This window comes from Acinonyx jubatus, chromosome D4, assembly GCF_027475565.1.
Source record: "Acinonyx jubatus isolate Ajub_Pintada_27869175 chromosome D4, VMU_Ajub_asm_v1.0, whole genome shotgun sequence".
In the NCBI taxonomy this organism is placed as follows: domain Eukaryota; kingdom Metazoa; phylum Chordata; class Mammalia; order Carnivora; family Felidae; genus Acinonyx; species Acinonyx jubatus.
In genome coordinates, this window is record NC_069391.1 from 62,109,534 (window position 1) to 62,133,863 (window position 24,330).

The 24,330-nt window shown below is 35.5% G+C and overlaps 1 pseudogene; it reads right to left on the reverse strand.

Moving 5' to 3' along the window:
* Window positions 1-22,495: 22,495 nt before the first annotated feature.
* On the reverse strand, window positions 22,496-23,834 carry LOC128312208 (non-histone chromosomal protein HMG-14-like; annotated as a pseudogene).
* Window positions 23,835-24,330: the final 496 nt, after the last annotated feature.

Below are 24,330 nucleotides of genomic sequence, written 5' to 3' on the forward strand. Positions count from 1 at the left end.
AATTCACCTCAAAAGAAAGAACAGGAAGAAATGATGGCCGTGAATTTAATCAATAAAAATATAAGTAAGATGTCTACACTAGAGTTTAAAACAACAATTATAAGGATACAAGCTGGCTTTGAAAAAAGCATAGAAGACACAAGAGAATCTCTTTATGCAGAGATAAAAGAACTAAAATCTAGTCCAAAAGTAAAAATGCTATAACCAAGATGAAAACCCAAATAGAGGGCATAAAAAATGAGGATGGACAAGGCAGAGGAGCAAATAAGTGATATAAAAGATAAATTTCTGGAAAATAATGAAGTTGAAAGGAAGAGGGAAGCAAAGGTCATGGATGACAAAGGCAGACAAAGGGAACTCAGTGACTTACTAAAACATAGTAACATTCATATCCTAGAAGATCCTAGAAGATGAAGGAGAGAGAAAAAGGAGCAGGTTTATGTGAGCAAATTATTGCCAAAAACTTCTCTAGTCTGGAGAAGGACACAGACATCAAAATCCAAGAAGCACAGAGACCCCCTATTAAATTCATCAAAAGCCAATCATTGCCAAAACATATCATAGTCAAATTCACAAGGACCCTCAGGGCTCTATCCCAGCCATTCCCACTGACAGTTAAATTTCCAGGCTTTTAGCACCACTCTTGTGAGAACTCAAAACAATTAGCCCCTCTCATTTTCCCAGCCACTGGCTCTGGGGAAATACTCTCCTTGTGTGTTCCTTGTGTGCTCTACTCTCTCTCACCCTTCTCTGTGAGCATGGCTCCCTCCCTTCCTCAGTACCCACAATTCATTTCTCCCCTAAACCACATCTCCACACCGCTACCTTCTTCAATGTGGCTTCTTCTCTCTCTTTAGTTGTGGAGTTTGTTCTATCAGTCTTTAGGTTGATTCTGGTGGATTTAGAATGATTTTATAGTTATTTAGTTGTATTCATGGGATGAGATGAGGCGAGGGTCCTCCTATTTTGCCACCATCTTCTCTTCTTCACATTTCCTTATTTTTTATTTTTTAGGGCTAAAAAATATTCCAACGTGTGTGTATATATCACATTTTATTTATTCTTCCATTCATCAATGGACACCAGTTGTTTCCATACCCTGGCTAGTAAGAATAATACTATAATGAACATAGGAGTACGGATATCTCTTCAGGATAATGATTCCCTTTCCTTTGGATCTCCACAAGTGAGGTTGTGGGATCATATGATATTATTCTATTATTGATTTTTTTTCATTTATTTCATTTCATTTTATTATTCTATTATTAATTTTTTGAGGAACCTCCATACAGTTTCTTATAGTGGCTGCACCAATTTACATTCCCACCAACAGTGTAGGAGAATTCCCTTTTCTCTACATCCTTTCCAGAATATGTTACCTTTGCTTTTTTGATAATAGACATCCTGATAGATGTGCTATTATACCTCACTGTGGTTTTAATGTGAATTTCCCTGGTGATTACTGATATTGTGTAGTTTTTCCTGTACTTGGTCACTTGTTTATCTTCTTTGGAAAATGTCTTTTCATGTCCTTTGTCTACATTTTAAGTGAACTGTTTGTTTTGTTGTTATTGAGTTGTATGAGTTCCATGTATATTTTGGATATTAACCCCTTATTGGATATGTGATTTGCAAATATTTTCTCCCTATCTATAGGTTGCCTTTTCATTTTGTTGATGGGTTTCTTTCTTGAAAAGAAGCATTTCAATTTGATATAGTCCCACTTTACTTTTTATTTTGTTGTGCCATTGTATATTGTTGGCTTCTTTCTCAAAAATTACCTGACCATATATGCATGGATATATTTCTGGGCTATCTATTCTGTTACATTGACCTCTGCATCTGTTTTTATGCCAATACAGTACAGCTTTGTAGTGTAGTTTAAACTAGGAAGTATGATGCCTCCAGCTTTGTTTTTCTTTCCAAGATTGCTTTGGCCAATTGGGGTCTTTGTGTTTCTATACAAGTTTTAGGATTATTTGTTCTCTTTGTCTCAAAGACACCATTAGAATTTTGATAGTGATTATGTTGAGTCTGTAGATCACTTTGGATACTATAGACATTTTAACAATATTAATTCTTCCAATCCATGGGCATGGATATATTTCCATTTATTTTTGTCTTCTTTATTTTATTAGTGTGCAATAGTTTTCAGTGTACAGATATTTCACATCCTTGGTTAAATTTATTCCCAAGTATTTTTTGATGTTATTGTAAATGAGAATGTATTCTTACTTTGTCTTTATGATAGTTTGTTTTTAATTTATAGACATAGAACTAATTTTCACATATTGATTTTGCATCCTGAAACTTTACTGAGTTTATTAGTTCTACCAGTGTTTTGGTGGCATCTGTAGAATTATTTATATATAATCTGATTTCATCTACAAATAGAAATAGTTTTATTTCTTCCTTTCTGATTTTGATGCCTTTTATTTCTTTTTCTTTTCTTTTCTTTTTTTTAACAATGTGGTTTATTTTTTTTTTAAATCTTTTTAAATTTATTTATTTTTGAGAGAGATAGAGCACAAGCAGGGGAGGAGCAGAGAGAGAGGGAGACACAGAATCCATAGCAGGCTCTAGGTTCTGAGCTGTCAGCACAGAGCCCAATGCAGGGCTCAAACCCACAAACCACGAGTTCATGACCCTAGCTAAAGTTGTATGCTTAACTGACTGAGCCACCCAGGAGTCCCTTATTTCTTTTTCTTGACAAACTGACTTGACTAGGACTTCCAGTACTATGTTGAATAAAAGTGGTCAGAGTGGGCATCTTTGCCTTGTTCTTGGCCTTAGAACAAAAGGTTTCAGCTTTTGAACATTAAGTATGATTTATCTATGGGGTTGTAATATATGGATGTATTGTGTTGGGGTACTTTCGCTCTATACCCAGTTTTTTTGGGGGGTGGAGTGGGGTTGTTTCTTTTAGTAACTACAATCATGCTGTGTATATTGTTCTTTGATGTTCTTATTGGAGATGTTCCTAGCCCAGCATACTCCTTTCACCCATTACATATTTCACAGAATTAGTGTCATCGTTTGTGTTGCTTCATTTTGCTATTATAATTATGCCCACCTTTGTGTGCAAATTTGAGTAAAAGGGATGGAATTTGAGGAGAGTCTCAATTCAGAGTCCTGTTGATCTAAGGTGAAAGCTTGTGGGCTTGGCACTGAACAGGCAGCTGACAGTGCACACTGACCTGGGTAGGAGGGCAGTTGAGCTGTGGATTTGGAACTGACAGACTAATGGCACAGTGTGTGATGGAGAAATGGCTGGTTTTACTCCTGGTTTTGTGCTCATAAATTCCTTGAACTTTTGTTTGTCTTAGAAAAAATATTTCTCCTTCTATTATGAATGATAGCCATACTGGATAAAATATTCTTGGCTGAATTTTTTTTTCTTTAAGCACTCTGAATGTATCACGCTGCCCCTTTCTGACCTATACAGTTTCTGCTGAAAAATCAGCTGATAGCCCTATGGGGTTTCCCCTGTATGTAACTGCTTTATTTTCTCTTGCTGCTTTTAAAATTCTCTCTATATCACTACTTTTTGCCATTTTAATTACTATGGGTCTTGGTCTGGACCTCCTTGGGTTGATTTTGTTAGGGTAATCTCTGTGTCTTCTGGATCTGGATTTTTTTCCTTCCCCAAATTCAGAAAGTTGTTAGCTATTATTTATTCAAATAAATTTTCTGCCCTCTCTTCTCTCTTTTCTCCTCCTGGGATCCCTATAATGTGACTGTTATGTTTGATGATGTTGCTGAATTCCCTAGGTCTGTTCTCATTTTTCATAATTTTTTTCTCTCAACTGCTCACCAGCTTGATTACTTTCCATTGCTCTGTTCTCCAGGTTGCTGATTCATTCTTCTGATTCTTCTTATCTACTATTTATTCCATGTAGTGTGTTTTTCATTTCATTTACTGTGGTGTTCACTTCTGATAGGTTCTTTTTTATCTCTTCATTAAGGGTCTCACTGATGTTCTCCAATATTGTCTCAAGTTCAGTTACTATCTTTATGACCATTATTTTAAATTCTCTATCAGACATATTACGTATCTCCATTTTGGTTAGGTCTCTTGCTATGATTTTGTTGTGTTATTTCACTTGGGACATATTCCTTTCTCTCCTCACTTTGTCACATGTTAGGAAAGTCAGCTATGTCTTCTGCTTTTGAAAGTAATGACCTTATGAAGAAGAGGTCCTGTACTGCCCCGCGGTGCAATGTTTCCTTTTCACCAGAAAATGGCACTTAAGGGGTGTCTTCTATGTGTGTTGCCATAGGAGTGTCCTACTATTGTGGCTGAGATGCATTTGCCTTCAGTCCAGTTATCTGAAATGGCTCTCTTTGCCTGTGTTGGGCAGTGTCTTGTCCCTGTGTTGTTGGGGGGTCAGTCTGGGGCTGACTTGGGCTTTAGTTGAATCAGACCAGGCATTTGCTAGAAATGAAGTAGCACTGCACTGCAGGGTGCTTTTCCTGCATTGTGCCCTGAGAAGCATTTGTTGGTGGGCAGGGCCTGCAACAAGCTATCTGTACCTAGGCCACTGCTGGAGCTACAGTCAGACTGGTGTGCACTATACCCATGGTTTTAAAGATTTTTTATTATAAAAGAATGTTTAATGCTGTGAAATACTTTCTCTGCATCTATTGGATAATCATGATTTTTATTCTTTATTTTGTTAATGTGGTATATTGTGTTGATTGATTTAAAGGTTGAACCATCCCTGTATCCCTGGTATAAATCCTACTTGATCATGGTGTATGATCTTTTTTAAAAATGTATTTATTTAAATTCAAATTAGCTAATATACAGTGTAGTACTGGTTTCAGAGTAGAACCCAGTGACTCATCACTTACATATAACACCCAATGCTCATCCCAACAAGTGCACCCCTTAAAACCCATCACCCATTTAGCCCATCCCCCTACCCACCTCCCCTCCAACAACCCTCAGTTTGTTCTCTATTTAAGAGTCTCTTATGGTTGGACTCCCTCTCTATTTTTATTTTATTTTTCCTTCCTTTCCCCTATGTTCATCTATTTTGTTTCTTAAATTCCACATGAGTGAAATAATATATTTGTCTTTCTCTGACTGACATATTTTGCTTAGCGTAATACACTCTAGTTCCATCTAGGTTATTGTAAATGGCAAGATTTCATTCTTTATGATTGCCACATAGTATTCCATTGTGTGCATGTATATATACATACCACATCCATTCATCAGTCTATGGACATTTGGACTCTTTCCATAATTGGGCCATTGTTGATAGTGCTGCTATAAACATCGGGGTGCATGTGCCCTTTCAAATAAGCATTTTTGTGTCCTTTAGATAAATACCTAGTATGCAATTACTGTGTTATAGTTCTAATTTTTAATTTTTTGAGGAACCTCCATACCGTTTTCCAGAGTGGCTGCACCAGTTTGTATTCTCACCAACAGTGCAAAAGTGTTCTCCTTTCTTCACAACCTCACCAACACCTGTTGGTTTCTGAGTTAATTTTAGCCATGCTGACAGGGGTGAGGTGGTGTCTCATTGTGGTTTTGATTTGTATTTCTCTGATGATGAGTCATGTTGAACATCTTTTCATATGTCTGTTTGCTATCTGGGTGTCTTCTTTGGAAAAGTGCCTATTCATGTCTTCTGCTCATGTCTTCAATGGATTATTTGGTTTTGGGGTGTGGAGTTTGATAAGTTCTTTATACATTTTGGATACTAACCCTTTATCTGTTATGTCATTTGCAAATATCTTCTCCCTTTCTGATGGTTGCCTTTTAGTTTTGCTGATTGGTTCCTTCATTGTGCAGAAGCTTTGTATCTTGATGAGGTCCTGATAGTTAATTTTTGCTTTTGTTTCCCTTACCTCCAGAAACATGTCTAGTAAAAAGTTCCTGGCTAATCGTTAACAAAGCAGGAAAGAATCTCCAATGGAAAAAAAAGACAGTCTCTTCAACAAATGGTGCTGGGAAAACTGGACAGCAACATGCAGAAGAGTGTAAATGGACTCCTTTCTTACACCATACACAAAAAAATAAGTTCAAAGTGGATAAAAGATTTAAATGTAAGCCAGGAAACCATCAAAAATATATGGGAAGAAACAGGGAGCAACCTCTTTGACCTGGGCTACAGCAATTTCTTGGTGTATAATCTTTTTAGTGTACTGTTGAATTCAGTTTGCTGACATTGTTTTTTTGTTACATCTATGTTTATGAGAGATATTGGCCTTTTGTTTTGTTTTCTTTTAGTGTCCTTGTGTCTTTGGTATCATGTTTGCTTTTGTTTCCCTTGCCTCCAGACACATGTCTATAAGGGTAATTCTGGCCTTACAAAATGAGTTTGGAAGTGTTCCCTCATCTCATATTTTTTTCAAAAAGCTTGAGAAGGATTGGTATTAATTGTTCTTATATGTTAGAATTTGCCAGTGAAACCATCTGTTCCTGGTTTTTTGTTAATGGGAAGTTTTTAATTACTGATTCAATCTCCCTACTAATAATTAGTTTGTTCAAGTTTTCTAATCTTCATGACTTAGTCTTGTAGGTTGTATATTTCTAAGAATTAATCCATTTCATCTAGTTGTTCAATTGTTTTATATAATTATCTATAGTAGACTCTTGTGGTCCTTGTATTTCTGTGGCATCAGCTCTGGTATCTCCTCTATCATTTATAATTTTATGGATTTGTATTTGTATTTATTTATTCATTTACCTACTCACTTATATAAAAGTCTAGCTGAAGTTTTATCTCTTTTGTCTATATTTTCAAAAACCAACTCTTAGTTACATGATCTTTCCTTTCATATTTTTTAGTCTCTATTCCATTTATTTCCAATTTGATCATTACTATTCCTTTCTCCTACTAACTTTCAACATAGTTTTTTTCTTTTTCTAGTTCCTTAACATGTAAAGCCAGATTGTTTATTTGAGATATTTCTCTTTTTATTAATGTGTTTACCACTGCAAACTTCCTTTTTGGAATTGCTTTTGCTGCATTTCATAAGTTTTGCCATGTTGTGTTTTCATTTTCTTTTACCTCAAGATATTTTTTTATTCTTTTTTCATTTCTTTTTTGGCCCATTGGTTATTCATGAGCATATTGTTTGTTTGTTTAATTTTTTTAACATTTATTTGTTTTTGAGACAGAGAGAGACAGAGCATGAATGGGGGAGGGTCAGAGAGAGGGAGACACAGAATCTGAAACAAGCTCCAGGCTCTGAGATGTCAGCACAGAGCCCGACGCGGGGCTCGAACTCACGGACTGCGAGATCATGACCTGAGCCCAAGTCGGCCGCTCAACCAACTGAGCCACCCAGGCATCCCAACATATTGTTTAATCTCCACTATTAGTGAATTTTCCAGATTTCTTCTCATAATTGATTTCTAATTTCATACCAATCTTGTTGCAGAGACTTTTGGTTGGTTCTTTTAAAGAGCTCTAACAGCTTGGGATTCCCGACTTAATATTCTTTTCGTAATATTAATTTATAAAGTATTATGTACATTAGAGTATTGTTAGAGTTGTTAGGTTATCATTCATTTATTTTACTAGGTTAGTAAACATTTACTAAAGTGTGTCACAAGCCAGAAATTGAGCCAGTTGTTGAAAATTCATAAATGAAGACAGAGCTCTTGGTCTCCTGTAGTTCTAACCTAGTGTGGAGATTACATAAAGGTGATTACTAACAGTGCTCCATTCCCCTCTGTCTAGTATCCTTGCTGGATACTGGTGATTGTGTTCTTTTACAATGAACTACACAGGATCCCTGTGATAACATTATTCATCAACAATGAATAATGAATTTTCTATTCACAATTCTGTAAAGCAGAATTTACTATTAACAGAGTTGATGCCTGCTAAAGGGAAATCAGTTATTAGAGTGTCAAAAGAATTCATCAATCAAGATTCCCCTTAATAAGGTGATACAATGCCATATGTAATGAAAAATATATTATGATGTGTCTATAATATGACTTTTTATTATTCTTAACACTATTTAAAAACATGATAAAACAAAGTATTATTGTGTTGGCATGTCTACTTTTCTGGCTTCTCCTTGCAGTTTCCTGATTGATTTACCCCCTCTGGTCCCTTTAAACTGTGGGTGATCCACTTATATTCTCTTTCCCCTCTCTGTCCTTGTTATATATCTACTGTCATGTAAAATACTCATTCCCCACTTTGCTCAGTTACTAGCTATTTTTTATTTTGTACTTTTACTTTTTCATAGTAATTATCTTTATCTGAATTTATCTTGTTTGTGCATTTAATTTATTTTCTGTCTGTCTTCTATACTAGAATTTAAGTTCCATTAGAACAGTATACGTGTCTGTCTCATTCCTTGCTATATCTCCAACATGATAGGTACTTATAAATTATTGGTTGAATGAATTGAGGAATGAATGAGTCAAGAGAGATTTACTCTGAAGGATGCAGATAGAAAATAGATTATGATATCAGGATACCAACTATTCAATTGAGGAGACAAGATATCTACATATGAACATGTACAGCCAGGGTGTGGTCTATAGAATAACTGACAGGTGACTGCTGTAGATGATCAGGGGAGGAAGCTAGCATTGAGGATAGGTCCAATCAAGTCTTCATAGGGTACATATAATTTGCCTTTCAAGGGGACTTCTCCCACAAATCTTCTAACCTGGGATCTAAAAATGAATGATTATCACTGCTTGCGAGACCAGGTATGGCTATAAAGAGGAAATGTCCTCCATGACTGTGCCCTACCAACCTCATATGTTCCAGTTTTTTATGACTAATTCTTGTTTAAGGGCTTTTGCATTTGTTGCCTCATTGACCTGTTCCCCCAGATGAAGGAGTTCACTTCTGTATTTTCCAAATTTTACTCTAAATTACAATCTCTCAGAGTACATGCTATCCAAAAATTTCTTGTCCATGTTTTTTTTTTAATTTTGTAACTATCTTCTGTGTCTTATGCTTTACATTATTCCCAACAGCTAAATGATGCTAGGAACTGTGTTAAGTTTTGATAAATGAACTAATGAATAACTTTGAAGGATGGGCTTTGAAGAAAATTGTGCAGCAGGAGGAGATTAAGGGGGAAAAGATGAGGACATACCAGGAGATGAGAGGGCAGAAGTTAAAGTTTAGAGATAAGAAATAGCTGTGGTAGGCTAGAGTACCAGGAGCAAACATAGGAAGGGTGCAGAGGTGAACAGGGATTGGATTTTTGATAGCTTGAGCTCTATACTTTTGACAGGGGTTGGGGGCCATAAGAAGACTTCAAGCAGAAGAAATATGCAGTCAGATTTAGGCTTTCAAAAAGTCTTATCCACATATCAATTTAACCCAGTTCAGAAAAATACTAATAAGTGACAATTGTAATATCACTGTTTTTACTGCTGGCTATGTTAAAGAGCTAGAGTTGAGACTAATGAAGCAAGCAACATTGATGGGACTCTTTCCATTGGCATAAAAGAATCTAAAACCATTTTATGCTTAATATTATAAGACTTAACATGCTTATTATAAAAATTTTTAATGATAGAAAAGCATTTCTCCTTATAACATTCCATTTGTTCAAACATTAAGAAGGAACTAAGATATCCTTCAATAAGTTAATGAATAAATAAATCATGATGAGATATTTACAGCAGAGTATTAATTATAAATAAAAATAAATGAACTATAAAGTCATAAAATACATGGAAGAAACTTAAATACATATTGCTAAATGAAAAAAAAAAACAGTCTGGAAAAGTCACATACCATATAATTCCAACTATGTGACATTCTTAAAATGGCAAAACTATGGAGACAGTAAAATCATTAGTGGTTGCCAGGGGGTTGGGGTAAAGGAAGGGAGGAAGTAATTGATGAAACACAGGGAATTTTCAGGGCTATGAAACTAGTTGTAAAGATTAATAGAAAGTACAACACAATGGGGTGCCTGGGTGGCTCAGTTGGTTAAGCATCCAACTTCAGCTCAGGTCATGATCTCATAGTTCATGAGCCTGAGCCCCACTTTGTGCACTGTGCTGACAGCTCAGAGCCTGGAGCCCGCTTTGGATTCTGTGTCTCCCTGTCTCTTTGCCCCTCCCCTGCTCGTGTTCTCTCTCTCTCTCTCAAAAATAAGTAAACATTAAAAAAAAGAAAGTACAACACAAAAAAAATAAACCTCAATGTAAATTATGGAATTTAGTTAGTGTATCAATATCGACTCATCATTGTTATAGATTACCACACCAATACAGAGCATCAACAATAGAGAATACTGTGTGTGGCGACAAAAAAGGGTATTTGGAAACTCTGTATTTTCCCACAAATTTATCTGTGAACCTAAAGCTCTTCTAAAAAATTAAGGTCTATTAGTTAGTTAAAATATTGTTTTGGTTATTTTAAAAATAACATGAAAAGGACGTGAGTGGAAATGGGACTACTAACTGGGAAGGTATCATCAGTTAGATAACGAGTCCTGGAGGAAGTTGGTGGTCAAGAATTGGAATAGGGGCCTCTTGTTAGCACGAATAACTCATGTTGATGACTATGACAAATTACACCACCAAATTTAATACAGGTAAAATTTTAATAAAATGAATAAGTTTGGATGAGAAAAAAATGGAAGTCTGTGTATACAGAAGTGGAAGAGACCTATATTACCAGACAAACATTTCCAATAACTCAGCAAAGGATTGGCCAAATACTCATGAGCCTCAGGTCTACTGTGCCAGCTAGTGGTGCCCCCAACTCTTCAGTGTCCTCATTCAACCACACGATTATTGCAGCAGGATCATGGAGGTACCTTCAGAAATCTCTCAAATGTAACAGCCTGGAGGATAGTATTTAAGATCCCCAAGCAAAGAGACTGCCTTCCTAGTCCAGTAAGAAAAACAAACTGCTTATTATTTGAATCTCACTATACCAAGGTCTCTTTGGAGGATTGGTTCTCACATATATCCACATAGGCAACACTTGCATATGGCATATTTTTAGGACCATCTCTATGCTGGGACTGGGAACTTCTCCATATGTGCAAATCACCAAGATACGGCAAATCTATTGGAATACTATTTCAACTTTAATCCTGACTTGTGACAAAGACACACAGGAGATGTTAACAAGGCTTTGATATGCTATGGTAATGGCAGTCTACTTTATGATTAGGCGTGAGTAATTATTAATTGGTTTCTTTCCTCTGGTATTTATTGTACAGTTGTCCCTGTATTTCCTAACTTCATTTCAGATTATTAAGAATTTGGTACTTGTAAATTGTATTGTAATTATTAGTATATTGCAATAGCATCCCCTTTTGTCAACCTTTGGCAGATCTGATAGTGATGTTCAGCTACAGGCTTGTATGGACATGAACTGAATACAAATGTTTGGAGGATAATTGTCATACTGTATAAAGAGTGGTTGAAACACTTCAGATCTACTTCTATTCAATAGTAAAGATGGTCAGGTTCAATCATAATGAGTAGATTTTGGGTGCTTTTAATGAACTCTTGTGGTAGATGAGCCTTGTCATGGTTTGATGGTAACTTTAGCACATGCCAGGGCATCATTGCTATTCTTTATTGCATTCTGTAGCTGCATACATGGGAACTGCTTTGCAGGTGTTCCTAAATCTTTCCTGTCATAGTGTGGTTTCAAATTCAGCAAGGCCATGGATTATTTCTTTTATTATCATTGTTTTGTTTTGTTTTGTTTTGTTTTGTTTTGTTTTTAATGGTCCAATCACTTCACTGAAGAAATATTCTTGAATGACCACCAAGATAAGTTTCCTTATCCTCATTTTACAAACAAAGATACCAGAGCTCTGTAGAGAAGACTTTGCTCATCCAGGGTTTCCAAGCTGGCTGTGAATAGCAATGTATTGTCTTCATAGAGGCATAGATTGTCTACTAGAAAGCATTGAATTTGTCAATGGCTCTAACCCTCTTTCAGTATGAGTTTCTTTTTCATATCCTTGTGTCCTTTACTAAACATATTAATTCTAATATAATGTCAATATTAACATGTATTAAAGAGTAAACAAAGAACAATTTTCATACTGGAAAGATGGCTCTGTTCCTTGGATTGAAACACAAAGTTCTTACTGCAAGTTGTTTACACACATAAAATCCATGAGTCTTCTAAACCAAGCCCTTCTGCATAGATTCAAGAAAAATGTTAAGTATAATTCAGATGGACAAATGCAATGAGAATACCAATAATGTTTGTAAACAATTACTTTAAGGAATTTTGATCTAATTTTAGAATAATATACTTTCTTTTTCAGATTATTTGAGGTACATGAATGATGCTTTTTATTTAAATGATAGTAGTCTAATCTTCTGATTATAAAAGTAATCCATGCATGTGATATTTAAAATTCAAAATAAAATAAATAATTTTCTATGCAGATGTGTATTTTGTACACTCGTTATATGTTGGTTGTTTTATGTATCATTAAACATACTTCAAAACGTTTTTAATGGCATCGTAGCATTTCATTGTATGGATGTATGAACTTTTAGGTTATTTATGCTATTTATACTTATACTATTATAACTATGAATGTGTAAAAGATTCATGCTTTTTGTAGTAACAAGTTTCTTTCCTCAGCAACAAATCATCAACTAAAAATTCTTAAATCATGTGCACATTTTAAAGATTTTGATAATATTGTCAAATTGACTTCCTAAAAGTTGTCACATTACCTCTGAAAGGGTGGACACTACCTCAAGCTTTCTCTAACAGTAGGCATTTATTTCATTTATTCATTTGTTTACATGTTAATTCATTTTATGGAAAAATAGTATCCTTGTCTTATTTTACTTTACATGTTGGATTATTAATTTGGCTAAACTTACTTATGTTATATGTGCTAACTTTATGTCTTCTTTCAATGATAAGATTTAGTACCAAGGCTATATTCATTTGATTGGCTTTTCACTTAAAAATAAATATTATTCCTTTATGGTAGCTTATCCTTACCAATAAAAGAAGCCATTTATACATATTTGCATTTTAGCAGATATGTTTTGGATTTTGTCCCATCCTTGGAGAGTTGACAAAATAATTACCAGAAAGGTTTTGCTATAATCCTGTTACAGAATTGACCGTGATGTAATAACAGAGCAATATCAATATCGATATAGTCTAGCTCTACAATACCAAATTTGGCAAGTGTATTAGGTATCTTTTTTGTGTGTTTGTGAATAAGTATCAGTAATGGATTAATGATAGCAGGGTTTGTGGGAGGACCATCAGATGCAATTACAAAATATTTATGGTATAGTTTTCAGGAGACTTTTCAGCAAAATTAGAATATATACTATATATTTTAAGTGTAAACCACATAATGTATATATAATTCATTTCAGTAGACAATTAAACAGTGGGAACTATTAAACATCAAATGGAAGATAAAGTTGGTCTTTTGATATTGCCATTAATATAATTGTTTTGCATTATGCACCAACATATTTGCTTGAAAAGTTCTTTAAATAAGCAATGAAAATGTAAATATATTAGAGTTCCTTGGGCTGTATTGCCTAACTTATAGGCAAATGCTAATTTCATACATATTAAACAAACGCTTTTATTATATATTACAAAATTATTACAAAATGTGGAAAAGCAATGCTAAAAAATTACAAATTAGGAATCAGTCATATATATTCTAAGTGAAATTGCAAGTTAATTATTAAATCACTTAATCTTAAGCCTCTAAAATGTAGACTTGTCTAGTGGATGAAAATGACACCAGTTATTTCCAATAACAAAAATATTGTGTGCTTTCAATATCAAATTTCAACTCTTACAGATGTGAAAAATTATGGTCTAGGAAAAGTTGGGGCAGTAGTAGCATTTGTAACAGCACTCCAAACAGCCTTAAGGGGTAACACACTCCTTACTTGTTGACCTAAGGCCCTTGATCCATAACAGAACTAATTTACTTTCTTTGATATTTACAGACCAGTAGCCTTGAAAATGAAGAACAAGAATTCTCCTAAACCACAGAGGCCAGCAAGGCTGCTTGAAGCCACCTCGGCTTTCTAATTAACTCAGCAATTTTTTAGCAACAATGTTTTTTGTTGTTGTTTTTGTTTTTGTTTTTGTTTTTTAGGTCACACAAGTGATTTTACTAACCTCCCTACATGCATCTGTAGACTTTGCCCTCCTTTGGAGAAAGAACAGAGTACTGCTGCATATCACAAAAGGGAAACTGGATCCCCCTCCCAGCACAACTCACACCCACATAGCAGGGAGATAATGTTTGTATGAAATCAAGTCTGGCATCGAGTCTGCATGAAATCAAGAAATGTTGCAGACTGTGGTACTCCTTTTGCTAATTAACTACCCTAAACCCTTTTAAAAGCCCCTGGGCCAGGCAGAAATCTCAAAGCAGGGTGGACAAGAGTCTGCCTTTTCCCCAAGTTAGCAGCTTCCTGAATAAAGCTCAAATTCCTTTCCAATTAAAAAATCATCTCTTGAGGGGCGCCTAGGTGGCTTGGTCCGTTAAGCGTCGGACTTCGGCTCAGGTCATGATCTCATGGTCCGTGAGTTCGAGCCCCACGTCGGGTTCTGTGCTGACAGCTCTGAGCCTGGAGCCTGTTTCAGATTGTGTGTCTCCCTCTCTCTCTGCCCCTCCCCTGTTCATGCTCTGTCTCTCTCTGTCTCAAAAATAAATAAACGTTAAAAAAATAAATAAAAATAAATAAATAAAAAATCATCTCTTGAGAGTAATGTCCTTCCAAGTGATGGGCAGCCAAGTTTGGATTCAGTAACGCTTTCTTTTAAAACATATATTTTTTCTGATTCATATAATTATCAATTAGGCTGGTTTTTAAAGAAACCCCATATATATGAAAGTATATTTGGAGCATCCTAAATGATATGGAATAAAGCAGTTAAATATAAATGCTTATTTTGAGAGATAATTATGTTTAAAGTTTATTTTTGAGAGAGCAAGAGTGGAGGAAAAGTAGAGAGAGGCAGAGAGAGAATCCCAAGCAGGCTCCACACTGTCAGTGCAGAGCCCAACATGGGGCTCAAATTCATGAATGGTGAGATCATAACCAGAGCCAAAATCAAGAGTTGGAGGCTTAACAGACTGAGCCACCCAGGCACCCCAAGAGATAATTTTTAATGAATATTTTTCTAGTCTGCTATGGTCACAAAGGATCTGTTAGCATTGTTAGTACTGTAACAGAATTAGAGGAGTATAATTAGTATAGTTTAGGGGGAGCCTTCTGGATTCTTGCTCAGTTGTTGCTTTATCCTGTAGGGATCATAATTTGCCTCTGCCCAGTACAGTCTCACATTGAACAAAATCTTTCCAGGTGATTTGGTTCCAGAAGTTTGGATCCTGCCAGAGATGTCTAACAGAGAGAAGTTCAATTCAGGTTTCCTTTTGCCTGCCTTCCTCCTCCACTCCAGCAGGCCCAGTTACCCTCACTAAGGTGAAACAGGTCCAGCCTGTTCACTGCCCAATCACATAGCCCAAGACGGTAATCACAAGTAATTACAATTGGTTACATCTTTCAGATAGAAGCCTGGCCAATCATTATTTCACTCTTTTGTAAATTTGAAGTGGATACAATGGATAGATTGGTGGCAGTGGTGAATTTAGAGAGTTTGAAATGGTCAAAACATAAAATATGGTCTTGTGGGAACAGCTCAACTTAGTAGAGTACTTGCCCCACCTGTTATCAAATTCTAGAGAGAATTAAAGTCTAAAACGTATACTCCTGCTAGCTATAGTCTGAATATGTTAAAGTGAAAAAGAATTAAAGTCAATAAATAAAGTATCTAACTTTCTTGTGTTAAAGTAAGAAATTCAGGTACAAAATTTGTCTTGCCCTTCTTTTTTTTTTTTTTTTAATCTTTTTTAATTTATTTTTGAAGGAGAGAGAGAGAGACTGAGCATGAGCAAGGGGGGAGCAGAAAAAGAAGGAGACACAGAATCCGAAGCAGGCTCCAGGCTCCGAGCTGTCAGCACAGAGCCCAATGCGGGGCTTGAACTCATGAACCATGAGATCATGACCTGAGCCAAAGTTGGACGCTTAACCAACTGAGCCACCCAGGTGCCCCATTGTCTTGCCCTTCTTATTTGAGTCTCAGCTATGGCAGTTCTTGATTTCTGGATGGCAGTGGGATGCACTTTGGGCGGGGGCAACTTGGGTCATGTCTCCCTGGAATGGTTTTAGACACCTCAGACTTAGAAGTTGTATTAATTCAAAGATGTGTCTCTTAAGAGCCTTGATTTTAAGGAGTCCAAAGTTAACAAGATAAATGAAATCATAATTGCTCTTGATTTACACCCATCAAATTTGGAAATGACCCAGTTGCCTGCACCTAGAAGAATTAAACCAAGCAAAATTTTGTTTCCTGACCCATTATGAAGAGTTGCTAAAGATTATTTCGGGGAGTTAGTGGATCTTAGTGAAGAAGGGAGATGAGTTTAGGCTTGGCAGGATTCCTGTCTATATTATATGCAATAGTCCATGATTTGTTGAACTCAGCCTCAACCTCAAATGTGTCTCCCAACAAAGGGCTTATTTTAACACTGTATGGTACTCTTTTTACTCTTTTTCAGAGAGTGGCAATTAAGCTGTCACTGGCTGTCTTCTTACACAAAAATGATATGGGTGGCAGTTCCAACTTCTATCCAATTTAAACATCTGAGTTTCCATTTCCCTATTTTGCTTCACTTTTCTGGCACTTTAGTAGTGAATTAAATACCAAATCTAAGTAATGAGACAGGTAATGTTCATAATCCTTGAAAGCAGGCATTTGCAATTTTGTATTCAGTGTTCTTTAAATGGTGTTTTATTGTGAAGCTGCTTAAGCCATTTGACTAATAATCCTGAGCCAAATTCCTATTGTGTTCTGTCCTGAGTCATGTGGTGGTGCACACATGATTGTATGCTTTTCTCAATCTTAGAGGACTATACACTCAAAGAGTAAGTTTTGTAGTATGTAAGAAACGATGACTTAAAATAAATCGCAGGTTTACTGACTTATGTTTCTTTTATTTAAGAGCTAGATTGGGTTTGAGAACCAAGGTTCTATCTGTGCTTGCTCAGGTTCTCCTCAACCATGTGATGATTACGTACTCAGATTCACAGTTCAGTATGATAAATTGGACTTACATATAATAGTGATAGTTGATAAAATCTTTTTCTCAAACTTGGGTTAAGATTTTATAATTACTAGATTTTTTGAAATGTTAAATATTGTTTAAAATAACACTACCCACAGATTGCCATCAGTTTATGATATTTTCCATTTTATAAATTTTTATAATCTCCAGTTTTGCTTTACTTTTTAAATTTCTAGATATAAGTTTTCCTAATTTTATTCTTCTGAATTTTCTTATTTTAATATCTGTGTTACTGGAACCATTTTTTAGAGATGATAGTTTCTTTGATATCCACACTAGTTATGTTAAACTTAAGTTTGCTATTAATGTGCTGAGAAAAATGTTTTTCCTGTATTGATAATAAAAATGATAGCCTATTAAAACTCTTTATTTTTGTAACTCCAATTCATTACTTTTCTTGTATAATCAGGTCAATATTCAAAACATAAAATTATTTTTTGTGGTAATAATCATTTGTTTTTCTAATTAGTGTCTTAAGGCCCTCCAAGGTGCACATCGAATTAGCATCTTTACAATATTCTTTTGTTGCAAACTTTTAGACAAGTATGGTAAATATGAAAGATCTTAATTAAATATTATTTTTATAAGAGCAAACAAAGGGGCACCTGGGTGGCTCAGTCGGTTGTGTGTCCGACTTCAGCTCAGGTCATGATCTCGCGGTCTGTGAGCTCGAGCCCCGTGTCAGGCTCTGTGCTGACAGCTCAGAGCCTGGAACCTGTTTCAGATTCTGTGTCTCCCTGTCTCTGCCCCTCCCCTGCTCATGCTCTCTCTCTCTCTCTCTCCCTCTGTCAAAAATAAATAAACATTAAAAAAAAAAAAGAGCAAACAAAGCTCACCTTATCCCATAGATTGTATTTTTTCTAGCACCTTGCAGTGTAAAATATACTCTACACTATAATATAATGCTATAGTCATAAAAGTCCAAGTGACACTTTGGTAAAAATTAAACTTTGGTATAGTAAATGATTTAAAAGAGTAATATTTGTGAAAAAAAGATTTAAAATAAAAAGTTGTTTTAATAATAGATTGACATATACATTATTTGGTCAACAAGAATATCCATTCAATTTCTTCCCCATTATACAGGCAAATCCTATGGAATTATGTATTATAACCTCATAGATGATAGATAAATGATCCAATCAATATTTTACTAAAACTAAACTTCTTTTTATTTCCATGAAGCTTCATGATAATTAGGAACTTGAGTGGTGGAGGAGAATTAGAGATGCTAACAGAGAAGTTGCAGATTATAGAGGAAATTCATCTAAACAAAGGACATATAAACCTGGCTAACATGGCTATTTGGCTTTCAAATTTACTGTTCAATCCTGATGGGATTTTTGAGAAGTCATAATGTTTAGAAGATTGAAACTGGTTTTTATTCAGCATTAAAGAAATGTGAGAATGTTAAAATACAGATTTATAGTATAAAGTAACAATTATTAGTATACTCAGGCACTTTTATAAATTTTCTTCTTATATATTTTTATACAGAAAAAATATATATTTCAAAGAGAAAAAATTTACATGCAGAATTATTCACCACAACACTATTACAAATACTGATAACATTTTATCATAATAAATTTTAAATAGAAAAATTGATTGTTACTCTTTTATTCTCCTTATGTTTAGAATCCTCAATTTGCAATTTATATAGCTCTCACAGTCCACAATTTAAAAAAAAAATTTAGGGGATTACCTTCTTTTGTTCTACTTCTTTGGCACTTTGAATTTGTAGCACAATAGAACTAGTATTTTGAAATCAGAGTTCTTTTACCTTATTATTTTATAAACAGCTAACACTTTCAATTAAATTTTTCTAAAGCTGTAAGGATATTCATATTTGACTCATAAAATAAAGGGCTTGGATTTAAAGATTTAGAAATTTCTTTACTTCATTTACTTTTGATTATTTTTTTAAATTTTACTTTAACAGATTGTTCTCATTGCATTGCTTGAAAGTGTTAAAATCTCTCTTATGTGATTATAATTTAGGCATAAGGTAGATTAGAGAACATTTATTCATTTATTTATTTGTGAATGTTTATAATAATAAGCATTTATTAACTATGTATATAACCAACATTATGAAAAATACTCAGAATCTGTTCTGCCTACATGTTGCTAATAACTCACCTGGAAAAACAGTATCAACATATATGCTGGATGTCACAGTGAAAGAGATACTGCTCTCAAATTTAATAGAATTTGTTATATTTAATATTATAAAATAAATAAAATAACCAAAATATTGTGTTAGAACTAGGGCAACTGCACAGGTCCTTTGATTTTATGTGCACAGCAAGATGGACTTTCTTGCCCTCGCCCAAATACTTTTCCTTCTTTCTTTTAAGATTATAATGTCTTTCTTTCCTTTTGTTTCTTTTTTTTTTTTCATCTTTAATTTATTTAATTTCAACTTAGCATACATTGTAGTATTGGTTTCTGGAAAAAAAGAAAAAAACAAGATTATAACTTTAATCAATACTGGGAGTTCTATTCAAGATTTCTATTCATATTGGTTAAGTAGGTTGATTCACCTCCCCACTCTCACCATTTCACAGAATCCTACTGAAAAAGCAGTAACTAAAAACAAAGGGAAATAGTCATAAAAACAAAGTGGACTGAATAGCATTCAGGATATTAACAAGCAGTTTTGGAAGAAAAATGGCAGATGATTTCATTTTGATTTTAAAAACTACAGCTCAGAGCCCCTCAGGAAATTGCTGCAGTGTCAAGTTGCAAGAATTTCAAACTTTACTGAATATTCTACTGACCTTAGCTTAATATTGCAAGCATACTGGAGTGCCACAATGTGTTAATAATAAGGAATGTGTCAAATAATAATGTCTCTACTTCAGGAAATTATTTGTTAATGTAGACAGTGTACACTGGGTCAACCATTAGCTGTGCCTAATGTCATACCCAAAGTGACTGATTTGGGATCAGAAGTGAAGTATTCTTCCTGTACACTGAAAACTATAGAAAGCTTATGAAAGAAATTGAAGAAGACAAAAAGAAATGGAAAAACATTCTATGCTTATGGATTGGAAGAAAAATTTTGTTAAAATATCGATACTACCCAAAGTAATCTATACATTCGATGCAACCCCTATCAAAATGACACCAGAATTATTCACAGAGCTAGAACAAACAATTCTAAAATTTGTATTGAACCAAAAAAGACCCTGAATAGATAAAGTAATGTTGAAAAAGAAAACCAAAGCTGGAGGCATCACAATTCCAGACTTTAAGCTGTATTACAAAGCTGTAATCATCAACAGTACGGCACTGGCACAAAAACAGACACATAGATCAATGGAACAGAAAGAGAACCTAGAAATGGATCCCCAAATGGATGGCCAACTAACCTCTGGCAAAGCAGGAAAGACTACCAAATGGAAAAAGGATAGTCCTTCAGCAAATGGTTCTGGGAAAACTAGACAGTGACATGCTGAAGAATGAATCTAGACCACTTGCTTACACCATATGCAAAAATAAACTCAAAATGATGAAAGACTTAAATGTAAGACAGGAAATCAAAATCCTAGAGGAGAAAACAGGCAACAACTTCTTTGGCCTCAGTGGCAGTGATTTCTTACTTGACATGTTTCTGGAGGTAAGGGAAACAAAAGCAAAATGAACGACTGGGACTTCATCAAGATATAAAACCTCTGCACAGTGAAGGAAACAATCACCAAAATGAAAAGGCAACCATCAGAATGGGAGAAGATATTTGCAAATAATATGTCAGATAAAGAGTTAGTATCCAAAGTCTATAAAGAATTTATCAAACTCAACACTCAAAAACCAACTAATCTAGTGAAGAAATGGGCAAAAGACATGAACAGATGCTTTTCCAAAGAAGAAATCCAGATGGCTAACAGACACATGAAAAGATGCTCAACATCACTCATCATCAGAGAAATACAAGTCAAAACCACTGTGAGATACCACCTGATACCTGTCAGAATGGCTATAACTAACAATTCGGGAAACAACAGACGTTGGCAAGGATGCAGAGAAAGGGAAACCTTTTGCACTGTTGGTGGGAATGCAAACTGGTGAGCCACTCTGGAGAACAGTATGAAGGTTCCTCAAAAAGTTAAAAACAGAACTACCCTATCACCCAGCAATTGCACTACTAGGAATTTATCCAAAGGATATGAAAGTGTTGATTCAAAGGGGCACATGTTTATAGCAGCACTATCAACAATAGCCAATGTATGGAAAGAGCCCAAATGTCCATCGACTGATGAATGGATAAAGAAGATGTTGTATAAATATACAATGGGATATTAGCAATCAAAAAGAATGAAATCTAGCCATTTGCAACAATGTGGATGGAACTGGAGTGTATTATGCTATAGAAATGCTATAAATGAGATGCAAAATTAACTAGATACAGTGGCAGCAAGAATGGAAGAAGAAGGAGAGGATAGAATAGGCTAAATAGAGATAAAATTATGGAAAATGATGAAGCTGAAAGAAAAGAGGGAAAAGAAATTACTAGATCATGAGGGGAAAAATGGGGAGCTAAGTGAGTCCATGAAATGAAACACTATCCATAGCATAGGAGTTCAAGAAAAAGAGGAGTGAGATAAAGGGGCAGAAGGTTTATTTGAACAACTTATAGCTTAGAACTTCCTTAATCTGGGGAGGAAACAGTCTTCCAAGTCCAAGAGGTACAGAAAAAGCCCTTCAAAATCAACAAAAACAGGTCAACACCATGACATATCAGAGTGAAACTAGCAAAATATAAAAATAGAGAATTCTGGAAGCAGCTAGGGACAAATGGTACTTAACCTACAAGTGTAGACACATAAGGGTAGTAGCAGACCTGTCCACTGAAACTTGAAGGAGTGGCAGGACATATTCAGTGTGCTGAATAGGAAGAATATGCAGTCAAGAATCCTTTATCCAGCAAGGCTGTTATTAGAAGGAGAGATTAAGGTTTTCCCAGACTAAACAAACGAACTAACTAATTAACTAACTAAAGGACTTCAAGACCACTAAATCAGCCCTGCAAGAGATCCTAAGGGGGACTCTGTGATGGAAAGCAGCAAAGACTACAAGGGACTGGAGACATCACCACAAACACAAAACCTACAGATAACACAATGGCACTAAATCCATATCTTTCAACAATCACTCTGAATGTAAATGGACTAACTGCCCCAATTAAAGACATAGGTTATCAGAATGGATAAAAAATAAGATCTATCTATATGCTGTCTAAAAGAAACTCATTTTAGACCTGAGGACACCTGCAGATTGAAAGTGAGGGGATGGAGAACCATCTATCATGCTAATGGAACATGAAAAAGAAAGACAGAGTTGCCACACTTATATCATACAAGCTAGATTTTATTTTACTTTATTTTTTTCTTTCATAATTGAGTTTTTATTTGTTGTTCTGAGGATTAGTACAGGCAATTAAATTTGTACATAATTCTTAACGTACGTACCGAAAACCTAAAAAAAAACATGTAGCTGTGGTTCTTTTCTCAAAGTAATTCCAGTGACCTTCCAGCTTAAAATTTGGAGACAAATTTCCCTTACAGTATATCAAGTACCCGTATCTTCAAATGTTGATACGCTGTTACACTGTTGAGTCCCATTAATTCACAATTTAATGTCATATACACTACATACTCGAATTTTCAATCTCGCACAGCACATTAACAAAGTTACTAGGAAACTGGACTACCACGACCAAGATGTTACAGAATGCACAAAATTCTGACAGGGAGAGCCAAGATCAAGGAGTGGTTTTCTTTAGGAAACAATTCTACCAAAAACAACATGGGAATAGAAGTAATTTAAAATGTTCAAGACATATTAAATGCACGACTGACTCCAAATTGCCATTTAGTATGCTTGGTATTATACGATATAAAAACTACCCCATCTATGGAATGTTAAGCTGACACCCAAGATGATCAAAGCCTCCCATAGTCAATATCCCATTTTCTGGTTGTACCAAAAAATAAACAACCAGCAAATGATTTCACCTCTTAAAAAAAGGCATTTACACTTAAAAAATGGGATGAGGTGGGATTGCCTCCTTCTTAAAAATGTTTCTAGAGCTACTAAAAAACTTGCATTTACAAAATAGTTGATAAAAATATTCCTCTGGATTGTACAAGAAGGGAGACAGAAACCACTGGTAAGACATGGGATATGATACTAATCAGACTTGGCTTCTTTCTCTCCTGCTTCATCAGAGGCTGGACTCTCCTCGTTTTTAGTTTCTCCGTTTTCTGCAGGTAAGTTTTCTTTTGTTTCTTGGTTAGCCACTTCAGCCTGTTTTCCCTTTGCTCCCCTTTTCCCCTTTGCACTTTTTTGTCTGAAGATTTCTCCTTTCCCGCCGCCTTTTTTGGTTTCACTTCCACTTTTGCAGGAGCAGGTTTAGCTGACAACCTCGCCGACCTCCTCTTGGGGTTCTCCTTCGCCACCCCCTCGGCGGAGCTGACCTTCCTCTTGGGCATCGTGGCAGCGGGGCGGGCACATGCCGGGTGCCAGGTGCCTGCGGGCCGCCACGCGCCAAGAGCCTTGACGAAGCTGGGCTGCCTGGCCGCTACCGCTCCTCCCACCACCTGAGCTGCTGCGACCCGCGGCAGAGGCCACAAAGTAGATTTTAAAACAAAGAGTGTAGCAGTGCCTGGGTGGCTCAGCTGGTGAAGCATCTGACTCTTGATTTCAGTTCAGGTCATGGTCTTGCAGTTTGTAGGTTCAAGCCCTGCATCGGGCTCATGCTGCTGATGGTGTGGAGCCTGCTTGAGATTCTCTCTTCCCCTCCACCACTCATGTTCTCTCTCAAAATAAATAAACTTAAAAAAATAAAATAAAATAAAACAAAGACTGTAACAAGAGATAAAAAAAAAGGCATTTTATCATAATGAAGGGGGCTATCCATCAAGAAGATCTAACAATTGTAAATGTTCATGCCCCAACATGAAGCACCCAAACATATAAATCACTTAATCACAAACATAAACCAATGTATTGGTAATATTACTGAAATTGTAGGTGACTTTCATACTCCACTTGCAACAAAGAACTGATCATCTAGGCAGAAAATCAAAAAGGAAACAATGGCTCTGAATGACATATTGGACCATGTGGACTTAAGACATATTTTCAGAACTTTTCATCCTAAAACAGCAGAATACACATTCGGCTGCAGTGCACATGGAA